This window comes from Oncorhynchus masou, unplaced genomic scaffold (genome assembly GCF_036934945.1).
Source record: "Oncorhynchus masou masou isolate Uvic2021 unplaced genomic scaffold, UVic_Omas_1.1 unplaced_scaffold_2091, whole genome shotgun sequence".
In the NCBI taxonomy this organism is placed as follows: Eukaryota; Metazoa; Chordata; class Actinopteri; order Salmoniformes; family Salmonidae; genus Oncorhynchus; species Oncorhynchus masou.
Genome location: NW_027008572.1, coordinates 8,817 through 20,787, shown reverse-complemented (window position 1 = coordinate 20,787; position 11,971 = coordinate 8,817). Strand labels below are relative to the sequence as shown.

Here is an 11,971-nt window from a genome sequence, read left to right as displayed (position 1 = left end):
TTTCTTTTTCATCAGTTTTTATTAATCAAAATGTGATCATCGAAGTCAAATGTACTATATTATATATATTTTATCTTGTGAAATGTTAGGATAAAATTGTAAAAAAAAAAAAAAAAGATTTAAATAAAACATATGTGCCATGCTTGCTCAAAATGAAATGTTATGTTTGTTTCATTTTGGATGGCCTAATATCACATTTTATTATTGTACTAAGCTTAGCAATGGAGTCCTGAGTAGTGCAGCGTTCTCAGTGCTTGAGGCGTCACAAGACACCCTGGTTCGATTCCAGGCTGTATCACAACCGGCCGTGCGTTGTCCGGGGGTAGGCCGTCATAGTAAATAAGAACATGTTCTTAACTGGCTTGCCTAGTTAAATAAAAGTTTAAATTAAATAAAAGCCTCAAATGAGCTAATGTAGCATCTGGTTGGCGTTTCTACTCACACTACCAAATATGTTGGAAGCCCAGTGAGCAGCAGAGAAGATAAACCACATTGATCTGTCTAGAAACTTGACTCTTTGCCAAAGTAAAAAAAAATGCGTAGTTTAGAAGACAGAAGGCAAACTTAGTTACGTCACGGGCGCACTTCACGCAGTAGGCGTTCCCTAACGGAAATATGCTAATAAATGCTACAACGCGCCAATAGGATCTCACTGGCTGGTGCTTGGCTCTGCCCACCTTGCTTGTTTTTATTTTTACTTTTTTATTTCACCTTTATTTAACCAGGTAGGATAGTTGAGACCAAGTTCTCATTTACAACTGCGACCTGGCCAAGAATAAAGCAAAGCAGTTCGACACAAACAACAGAGTTACACATGGAGTAAACAAACAGTCAATAATACATAGAAAAGGTATATTTACAGTGTGTACATATGAGGTAGGATAAGGGAGGTAAAGGCAATAAATAGGCCATGGTGGTGAAGTAATTACAATGCAGAAGATGGATGTGCAAGGAGAGATACTGGGGAACAAGATAAATAAATAATAAATTATTCTGCCCCACTATGACATTTTTTTCATATTTGGAAGTGGACAAGCTGTGGTCTCTTAGGTTAGTTATATACACATCTTTGGTATGAAGACAGGCGGAAGCTGCTTATCCGATCACATGGCGACCTTGGCAGGCAAAAGAAAAAAGCTCATGCGTAGAAAAACGTCATTGGGTCTAACGGTCCTATATATCGCCGAACTGCGCATGTGCATGACGTCAAATCAAAAGGCACTCCTGTATAGTTTTTTTTTTTACGAAAATGCAAACTTGTCAGTTTTTGTATGTTTGTTTTACCTTCACGAGGTTGGAGTAATAACACGTTGAACTACGTATAAGACATTATCTCGGATGTAGGTTGTGCCTTTAGTTGTCGAAGGAAGAATTGTTCACTTCTCTCATTGACTTCTCAAACACCGGTCTGGTCTGTTTCTCAAGCGTTCCCGGAAGTACCGCGATGTTGCGCCTCTGGCTTTAGAAACTCTGTGTTATCAAGGACTCCATATTAACTTCTCCATTGGATTGGTCGAACAGTGCAAAAGAAAACCTCCCCCTACAGTTTTTTTCTCTCTCGTCAACACCAGTATGCTGGCAATCTAGTTTCAGACGTTTTTTAATTTTTTAACATAATTACAGAATTTTTAATGGGAGGAAAATTGAGGGGAGGGTTTTAGGATTTGTGTGACAGTTCAACAGCGCAATCTCCGTAAAGGGCAGTCAGACGGCTGGGGGCAAAACAATTCGTAGAACTGGTTCTCGTAAGAGCTCGCAAGGGGGTGTCAAATACGGACATTGTGCCCCCCCCCCCCCCCCGGAATATAGCGTTTACTGATGATGTTGGTGTCTTTGAAGTGTTTCTGTGAGTATCTTAATGATTAAAATAGGATTAAAACGTAAGGGTTGTTGGATGACCAGTTTTTGCTGGGCAGTCCTTTGTGTTACTTATGTAGCCATCTGCGTGATAATAATATGATTGCGGCCCTCAATTTGGGGTTTTCGTACATGTGTGCGCATTCCTGTGTGGTAATACTGATTGTATGTCAGGGCAGATGGTTCGTTTTATAAAGTAGGTTAGGATAATTCGTTTTAACAGGTTAGGTGAATTAATGTAGTGGCTTGGGAGAATTGAGGTTAAGGTTAAGAAAATGGTTAGGCTTAGCGACAACGCTACGGTTGTCAACAACTGTTGTCCCCGACGCGGCCACTTTAGTCATCTTGTCACAACGGTAGAAACGGAAACAGATCATTAGCATCATAAACACCTGTTACCCCCAGCCAATCTCAATCACCCCACTTGTTCCTACATTAGAATGTCTTAAACATGTTAAGGTTTGTATCATTCACAGCTAAAGCTGCCAAATAAGTCTAAATCGAATGTATAAGACCTGCTTCATATGCTCACTATCCTGGATGGGAGAAATATCCTATTCAGCTAATTCTTCTTGTCTACTAAATGAACAAAACAACAGCCTATGGCGTGGTGCATAGCCATATAATGTACAGTAGGCCAACTCATTCTGGTCTTCTGAGACATATCATAATGTTTCTTTAGACCTGCCTAAAATAAGTAAATCATTTATTTTGATGGTGTGTATTCAATTGATTTATTTGATTTTTTTTTAAATGTAGAATAATAGTGAAGACATCAAAACTATAAAATAACACATATGGAATCATGTAATAACCCCAAAAAGTGTTAAACAAATAAAAATATATTTGAGATTGTTCAAAGTAGCCACCCTTTGCCTTGATGACAGCGTTGCACACGCTTGGCATTCTCTCAACCAGATTCATGAGGTAGTCACCTGGAATGCATTTCAATTAACAGGTGTGCCTTGTTCAAAGTTAATTTGTGGAATTTCTTTCCTTAATGCGTCAGTAGTGTTGTGACAAGGTAGGGGTGGTATACAGAAGACAGCCCTATTTGGTAAAAGACCAGGTCCATATTATGGCAAGAACAGCTAAAATAAGCAAACAGAAACGACATTCCATCATTACTTTAAGACATGAAGGTCAGTCAATCCGGAAATTTCAAGAACTTTTAATGTTTCTTCAAGTGCAGTCGCAAAAACCATCAAGTGCTATGATGAAACTGGCTCTCATGAGGACCACTACAGGAAAGGAAAACCCAGAGTTACCTCTGCTGCAGAGGATAAGTTCATCACAGTTAACTGCACCTCAGATTGCAGCCCAAATAAGTGCTTCAGAGTTCAAGTAACAGACACATCAACTGTTGAGGGAGACTACGTGAATCAGACCTTCATGGTCGAATTGCTGCAAAGAAACCACTACTAAAGGACACCAATAAGAAGAAGAGACTTGCTTGGGCCAAGAAACATGAGCAATGGACATTAGACCGATGGAAATCTGTCCTTTGGTCTGATGAGTCCAAATTTGAGATTTTTTGGTTATAACCGCATGTCTTTATGAGACGCAGAGTAGGTGAATGGATGATCTCTGCATGTGAGGTTCCCACTGTGAAGCACGGAGGCAAGGGAAAGAGGGGGTACCTAGTCAGTTGTACAGGGAAAGGGGGGATACCTAGTCAGTTGTAAATGGAAAGGGGGTTACCTAGTCAGTTGTACAGGGAAAGGGGGGTACCTAGTCAGTTGTACAGGGAAAGGGGGAGATACCTAGTCAGTTGTACAGGGAAAGGGGGATACCTAGTCAGTTGTACAGGGAAAGGGGGATACCTAGTCAGTTGTACAGGGAAAGGGGGGATACCTAGTCAGTTGTACAGGGAAAGGGGGATACCTAGTCAGTTGTACAGAGAAAGGGGGATACCTAGTCAGTTGTACAGAGAAAGGGGGGATACCTAGTCAGTTGTACAGGGGAAGGGGGGGATACCTAGTCAGTTGTACAGGGGAAGGGGGGATACCTAGTCAGTTGTACAGGGAAGGGGGGATACCTAGTCAGTTGTACAGGGAAAGGGGGATACCTAGTCAGTTGTACAGGGAAAGGGGGGGATACCTAGTCAGTTGTACAGGGGAAGGGGGGATACCTAGTCAGTTGTACAGGGAAAGGGGGGATACCTAGTCAGTTGTACAGGGAAAGGGGGGATACCTAGTCAGTTGTACAGGGAAAGGGGGGATACCTGGTCAGTTGTACAGGGAAGGGGGGATACCTAGTCAGTTGTACAGGGAAGGGGGGAACAAGTCAGTTGTACAGAGAAAGGGGGGATACCTAGTCAGTTGTAAAGGGAAGGGGGGATACCTAGTCAGTTGTACAGGGAAAGGGGGGATACCAGTCAGTTGGTACAGAGAAAGGGGGATACCTAGTCAGTTGTACAGGCGAAAGGGGGGCATACCTAGTCAGTTGTACAGGGAAAGGGGGGGTACCTAGTCAGTTGTAGGGAAAGGGGGATACCTAGTCAGTGTACAGGGAAAGGGGGGATACCTAGTCAGTTGTACATGGAAAGGGGGGATACCTAGTCAGTTGTACAGGGAAAGGGGGATACCTAGTCAGTTGTAAAGGGAAAGGGGGGATACCTAGTCAGTTGTAAGGGAAAGGGGGATACCTAGTCAGTTGTACAGGGAAAGGGGGATACCTAGTCAGTTGTACAGGGAAGGGGGATACCTAGGTTGTACAGGGAAAGGGGGATACCTAGTCAGTTGTACAGGGAAAGGGGGGATACCTAGGTTGGTCAGAACAGGCAAAAGGGATACCTAGTCAGTTGTACAGGGAAACCAGGGGCATACCTAGTTTGTACAGGGAAAGGGGGATACCTAGTCAGTTGTAACATACAGGGAAATGGGAAAAATTGGGGGATACCTAGTCAGTTGTACAGGGAAAGGGGGATACCTAGTCAGTTGTAAAGGGAAAGGGGAGGTACAGTCAGTTGTACAGGGAAAGGGGGAGATACCTAGTCAGTTGTACAGGGAAAGGGGGATACCTAGTCAGTTGTACAGGGAAAGGGGGGATACCTAGTCAGTTGTAGGGAAAGGGGGAGTACAGGAAAGGGGGATACCTAGTCAGTTGTACAGGGAAGGGGGATACCTAGTCAGTTGTAAAGGGAAAGGGGGGATACCAGTCAGTTGCTGGGAAAGGGGGGGATACCTAGTCAGTTGTACATCTGGTGAAAGGGGATTGCGGCCCTCAAGTTGGGGGGGGATTTCTAGTCAGTTGTACAGGGAAAGGGGGAATACCTAGTCAGTGTACAGGGAAGGGGGATACCTAGTCAGTTGTAAGGGGTTAGGGGGGATACCTAGTCAGTTGTAACAGGGAAAGGGGGGATAAGTCAGTTGTAAAGGGAAAGGGGGATACCTAGTCAGTTGTACAGGGAAAGGGGGGATACCTAGTCAGTTGTACAGGGAAAGGGGGATACCTAGTCAGTTGTACAGGGAAAGGGGGGATACCTAGTCAGTTGTACAGGGAAAGGGGGGGATACCTAGTCAGTTGTACAGGGAAAGGGGGGATACCTAGTCAGTTGTACAGGGAAAGGGGGGATACCTAGTCTTAGTTGTACAGGGAAAGGGGGATACCTAGTCAGTTGTAAAAATGGGGGATAAGTCAGTTGTACAGGGAAAGGGAGGATACCTAGTCAGTTGTACTAAATGGGGAACAAAACAGTCAGTTGTAAAGGGAAAGGGGGGATACCTAGTCAGTTGTACAGGGAAAGGGGGAACCTTCTGGTTGTACAGAGAAAGGGGGATACCTAGTCAGTTGTACAGGGAAAGGGGGGATACCTATTCAGTTGTATACCTAGTCAGTTGTACAGGGAAAGGGGGATACCTAGTCAGTTGTAAGAGATCAAAGGGGGGATACCTAGTCAGTTGTACAGGGAATCAGGGGGATACCTAGTCAGTTGTACAGGGAAAGGGGGATACCTAGTCAGTTGTACAGGGAAAGGGGGATACCTAGTCAGTTGTACAGGGAAATACCTAGTCAGGGGGGGATACCTAGTCAGTTGTACAGGGAAAGGGGGATACCTAGTCAGTTGTACAGGGAAAGGGGGGATACCTAGTCAGTTGTACAGTCAGTTGTACAGGAAAGGGGGGATACCTAGTCAGTTGTACAGGAAAGGGGGGTATACCTAGTCAGTTGTACAGGGAAAGGGGGGATACCTAGTCAGTTGTACAGAGAAAGGGGGATTCCATCAGTTGTACAGGGAAATGGGGGTACCTAGTCAGTTGTAAAGGAAAGGGGGGAACCTTTCAGTTGTAAAGAGAAAGGGGGATACCTAGTCAGTTGTATGATGAAAGGGGGATCTCAGACCTAGTCAGTTGTAAAGGGAAATGGGGGATACCTAGTCAGTTGTACAGGGAAAGGGGGGATACCTAGTCAGTTGTACAGGGAAATAAGTACCTAGTCAGTTGTAACAGGGAAACATACAACTGTTGTACAGGGAAAGGGGGGATATCTAGACCTCAGTTGTACAGGGAAACCATACCTAAAGTTGTAAATAAGGAAAGGGGGGATACCTAGTCAGTTGTACAGGGAAATGGGGATACCTAGTCAGTTGTACAGGGAAAGATACAAATAGTCAGTTGGGGGAAGGGGGGATACCTAGTCAGTTGTACATGGAAAGGGGGGGATACCTAGTCAGTTGTACAGGAAGGGATGGTCTCTGGGAAAAGGTGAGGTTCCTAGTCAGTTGTACAGGGAAAGGGGGATACCTAGTCAGTTGTACAGGGAAAGGGGGGATACCTAGTCAGTTGTACAGGGAAAGGGGGATACCTAGTCAGTTGTACAGGGAAAGGGGGATACCTAGTCAGTTGTACAGGGAAAGGGGGGATACCTAGTCAGTTGTACAGGGAAAGGGGGGATACCTAGTCAGTTGTACAGGGAAAGGGGGATACCTAGTCAGTTGTACAGGGAAAGGGGGATACCTAGTCAGTTGTACAGGGAAAGGGGGGGGGGTATACCTAGTCAGTTGTACAGGGAAAGGGGGGATACCTAGTCAGTTGTACAGAGAAAGGGGGATACCTAGTCAGTTGTACAGGGAAAGGGGGGATACCTAGTCAGTTGTACAGGGGAAAGGGGGGATACCTAGTCAGTTGTACAGGGAAAGGGGGGATACCTAGTCAGTTGTACAGGGAAAGGGGGATACCTAGTCAGTTGTACAGGGAAAGGGGGATACCTAGTCAGTTGTACAGGGGAAGGGGGGGGGGATACCTAGTCAGTTGTACAGGGAAAGGGGGATACCTAGTCAGTTGTAAAGGGAAAGGGGGGATACCTAGTCAGTTGTACAGGGAAAGGGGGGATACCTAGTCAGTTGTACAGGGAAGGGGGGGATACCTAGTCAGTTGTACAGGGAAAGGGGGATACCTAGTCAGTTGTACAGGAAAGGGGGATACCTAGTCAGTTGTAAAGGGAAAGGGGGATACCTAGTCAGTTGTACAGGGAAAGGGGGATATCTAGTCAGTTGTACAGGGAAAGGGGGATATCTAGTCAGTTGTACAGGTAAAGGGGGGATATCTAGTCAGTTGTACAGGGAAAGGGGGATACCTAGTAAGTTGTACAGGTAAAGGGGGATACCTAGTCAGTTGTACAGGGAAAGGGAGATACCTTGTCAGTTGTAAAGGGAAAGGGGGATACCTAGTCAGTTGTAAAGGGAAAGGGGGGATACCTAGTCAGTTGTAAAGGGAAAGGGGGGATACCTAGTCAGTTGTACAGGGAAAGGGGGATACCTAGTCAGTTGTACAGGGAAAGGGGGAGATACCTAGTCAGTTGTAAAGGGAAAGGGGGGATACCTAGTCAGTTGTACAGGGAAAGGGGGGATACCTAGTCAGTTGTACAGGGAAATGGGGATACCTAGTCAGTTGTACAGGGAAAGGGGGATACCTAGTCAGTTGTAACAGGGAAAGGGGGGATACCTAGTCAGTTGTAAAAAAGGGGGATACCTAGTCAGTTGTACAGGGAAAGGGGGGATACCTAGTCAGTTGTACAGGGAAAGGGGGATACCTAGTCAGTTGTAAGGGAAAGGGGGATACCTAGTCAGTTGTACAGAGAAAGGGGGGATACCTAGTCAGTTGTACAGAGATATAGGGGGGGGGGGATACCTAGTCAGTTGTAAGGGAAAGGGGGGATACCTAGTCAGTTGTACAGGGAAAGGGGGATACCTAGTCAGTTGTACAGGGAAAGGGGGATACCTAGTCAGTTGTACAGGGAAAGGGGGATACCTAGTCAGTTGTACAGGGAAAGGGGGGACCTAGTCAGTTGTACAGGGAAAGGGGGATACCTAGTCAGTTGTACAGAGAAAGGGGGAGACCTAGTCAGTTGTACAGGGAAAGGGGGAGACCTAGTCAGTTGTACAGGGGAAGGGGGGATGCCATAGTCAGTTGTACAGGGAAAGGGGGGATACCTAGTCAGTTGTACAGGGAAAGGGGGATACCTAGTCAGTTGTACAGGGAAGGGGAGGATTATTCAGTTGTAAGGGAAAGGGGGATACCTAGTCAGTTGTACAGGGAAAGGGGGGATACCTAGTCAGTTGTACAGGGAAAGGGGGGGATACCTAGTCAGTTGTACAGGGAAAGGGGGATACCTAGTCAGTTGTACAGGGAAATGGGGATACCTAGTCAGTTGTACAGGGAAAGGGGGATACCTAGTCAGTTGTACAGAGAAAGGGGGGGGATACCTAGTCAGTTGTACAGGGAAAGGGGGGATACCTAGTCAGTTGTAAAGGGAAAGGGGGATACCTAGTCAGTTGTAAAGGGAAAGGGGGATACCTAGTCAGTTGTACCTAAGGGGGAATACCTAGTCAGTTGTACAGGGAAAGGGGGGATACCTAGTCAGTTGTACAGGGAAAATACCTAAACAGTTGTACAGGAGAAAGGGGGATACCTAGTCAGTTGTACAGGAAAGGGGGATACCTAGTCAGTTGTACAGGGAAACATACCTAGTCAGTTGTACAGGGATAAGGGGGGATCTAGTCAGTTGTACAGAGAAGAGGGGGATACCTAGTCAGTTGTACAGAGAAAGGGGGAGATAGTCAGTTGTACTTTAGAGGGATGTACAGTTGTACAGGGAAAGGGGGATACCTAGTCAGTTGTACAGGGAAAGGGGGGATACCTAGTCAGTTGTACAGAGAAAGGGGGATACCTAGTCAGTTGTACAGAGAAAGGGGGGGATACCTAGTCAGTTGTACAGGAACAGGGGGGATACCTAGTCAGTTGTACAGGGAAAGGGGGAATACCTAGTCAGTTGTACAGAGAAAGGGGGAGACCTAGTCAGTTGTACAGGGAAATGGGGGATACCTAGTCAGTTGTATAGAGAAAGGGGGGGATAGTTTCAGTTGTACAGGGAAAGGGGGGATACCTAGTCAGTTGTACAGAGAAAGGGGATACCTAGTCAGTTGTCAGAAATGGGGGTACCTAGTCAGTTGTACAGGGAAAGGGAGGATACCTAGTCAGTTGTACAGGGGAAGGGGGGATACCTAGTCAGTTGTACAGGGAAATGGGGGATACCTAATCAGTTGTACAGGGAAAGGGGGGATACCTAATCAGTTGTACAGGGAAATGGGGGATACCTAATCAGTTGTACAGGGAAAGGGGGATACCTAGTCAGTTGTAAGTAGATCAAAGAGGGAAATGGGGGATACCTAGTCAGTTGTACAGGGAAAGGGGGATACCTAGTCAGTTGTACAGGGGAAGGGGGGATACCTAGTCAGTTGTACAGGGAAAATACCTAGTCAGTTGTACAGGGAAGAGGGGGGATACCTAGTCAGTTGTACAGGGAAAGGGGATACCTCCAGTTGTACAGAGAAAGGGGGGATACCTAGTCAGTTGTACAGAGAAAGGGGGATACCTAGTCAGTTGTACAGGGAAAGGGGGGGATACCTTGTCAGTTGTACAGGGAAAGGGGGGGATACCTAGTCAGTTGTACAGGGGAAAGGGGGGATACCTAGTCAGTTGTACAGGGAAGGGGGATACCTAGTCAGTTGTAAAGGGAAAGGGGGGGGGTATCTAGTCAGTTGTACAGGGAAAGGGGGGATATCTAGTCAGTTGTACAGGGAAAGGGGGATATCTAGTCAGTTGTACAGGGAAAGGGGGGATAGAGTCAGTTGTACAGGGAAAGGGGGGATACCTAGTCAGTTGTAAAGGAAAGGGGGGATACCTAGTCAGTTGTACAGGGAAAGGGGGATACCTAGTCAGTTGTACAGGGAAAGGGGGGGGGTATCTAGTCAGTTGTAAAGGGAAAGGGGGGATACCTAGTCAGTTGTACAGGGAAAGGGGATATCTAGTCAGTTGTAAAGGGAAAGGGGGGGGGGATCCTAGTCAGTTGTACAGGGAAGGGGGATACCTGTCAGTTGTACAGGAAAGGGGGGGATACCTAGTCAGTTGTACAGGGAAGGGGGGGATACCTAATCAGTTGTACAGGAAAGGGGGATACCTAGTCAGTTGTACAGGGAAAGGGGATACCTAGTCAGTTGTACAGGGAAAGGGGGATACCTAGTCAGTTGTACAGGGAAAGGGGGGATACCTAATCAGTTGTACAGGAAAGGGGGATACCTAGTCAGTTGTACAGGGAAAGGGGGGATACCTAATCAGTTGTAAAGTGAAAGGGGGGATACCTAATCAGTTGTACAGTGAAAGGGGGATACCTAGTCAGTTGTAAAGGGAAAGGGGGGATACCTAGTCAGTTGTAAATGGAAAGGGGGGATACCTTGTCAGTTGTACAGGGAAGAAGGAGAGTGATGGAGTGCTGCATCAGATGACCTGGCCTCCACAATCAGCTGACGTCAACACAATTGAGATGGTTTGGGATGAGTTGGATCACAGAGTGAAGGAAATCAACCAAAATGTACTTTGAAGAATTTAAAATATATTTTGATTTGTTTAACACTTTTTGGTTGCTACATGATTCCATATGTCAAAATTATGAAATAAACACGTCTTCACTAGTATTCTACAATGTAGAAAATAGTAAAAAAATTAAGAAAAACCTTTTGAATGAGTAGGTGTGTCCAAACCTTTGATTGGTACTGTATATAATTTCTCGTTATATAAAATATACGTTCCTTATGTTTCCAAAACCGTGCCACAAGCGATGCGTTTTAAAGTTCACAGTGAGCGTCGGGGATGTTATCAAAATTCCCTGGCCAGAAAAGACTATCGTCAATACGTGCTAAAGCAGTTAGTAACATATTAATCGGGTAGCCACAATAGCTAGCTAGCTAATACTAAACGTATGTAGCACGAATTATTGGTTGCCATGGTATTCCTCTCTAATGTGCCACAGGTTGTTTGCCATAATAGCTCATTTGGATCACATTTGTGGAAGGTCGTTTGTGCAATTTAAAAACAGCTACCTATTTTCTTAGCTATATTTATATATAAATAAATGTCCTAGCTATATTTTGAAATGGGGTATGTATGTTTGTCCATCCACAGGCTGCCTCTCCAGCTTCTAGACAAGATCAATCTCTGACAGTGCAACAACCTGTCCAGCATTTGACAAAGGTCTTCTCAGCCATATCATAATGATATGTAGCTAGCTACTAGCTACATACTTTGTCAGAATACTAACTATTCTCTCATTTGTGACTCAAATCCCTAAACAGATGCGAAGTGAACGAGAGCCAGACTTCGTTGGGAAATGTCCGGACCGCAGCTCTTCACGTGAGACACACCCAGATTAGGGATAACATCTCCCAGCTGTTCAGACCAGAGATGGATCAAGAGCTCAACCTCTGCCACTATTTCGGCAGAGAACAGACAGTGGACTTTACTCCAGGGATGTATGAGGATACAGGCGAGACTGGCAACTACAGACAGCTCCAGGCTGGACCTGTCTGTCCCCTCTCTCCTCCCTCATCTATCTGACCCCACCACAGCTTGTAGCCAACGGCGACGATGACACCTGTCAAGTCGTGTCCTGTTGTTTTCATAAGTAGGGATCGAACAGAACATATGTCAGCTCGTTGGTGGAATCATCCCCGGAATTGGTTTCATTTGCATTTAAAATTATTCACAGAAATCTCGGTAGGTTTTTTCCCCCCTGAAATGGAGGATCTATGTTCTCTTGACTCTTCAGAAACCCAATA

The 11,971-nt window shown here is 45.6% G+C and overlaps 1 long non-coding RNA gene across 1 annotated transcript; it reads left to right on the top strand.

Annotated features, from left to right (window-relative positions):
- The first annotated feature begins 1,600 nt into the window (after nucleotides 1–1,600).
- LOC135532895 (uncharacterized) lies at nucleotides 1,601–11,767 on the top strand. The gene is made up of 3 exons (XR_010454415.1): nucleotides 1,601–1,846; nucleotides 11,319–11,387; nucleotides 11,489–11,767. It is a non-coding gene; the product is annotated as an uncharacterized LOC135532895 (long non-coding RNA).
- Nucleotides 11,768–11,971: the final 204 nt, after the last annotated feature.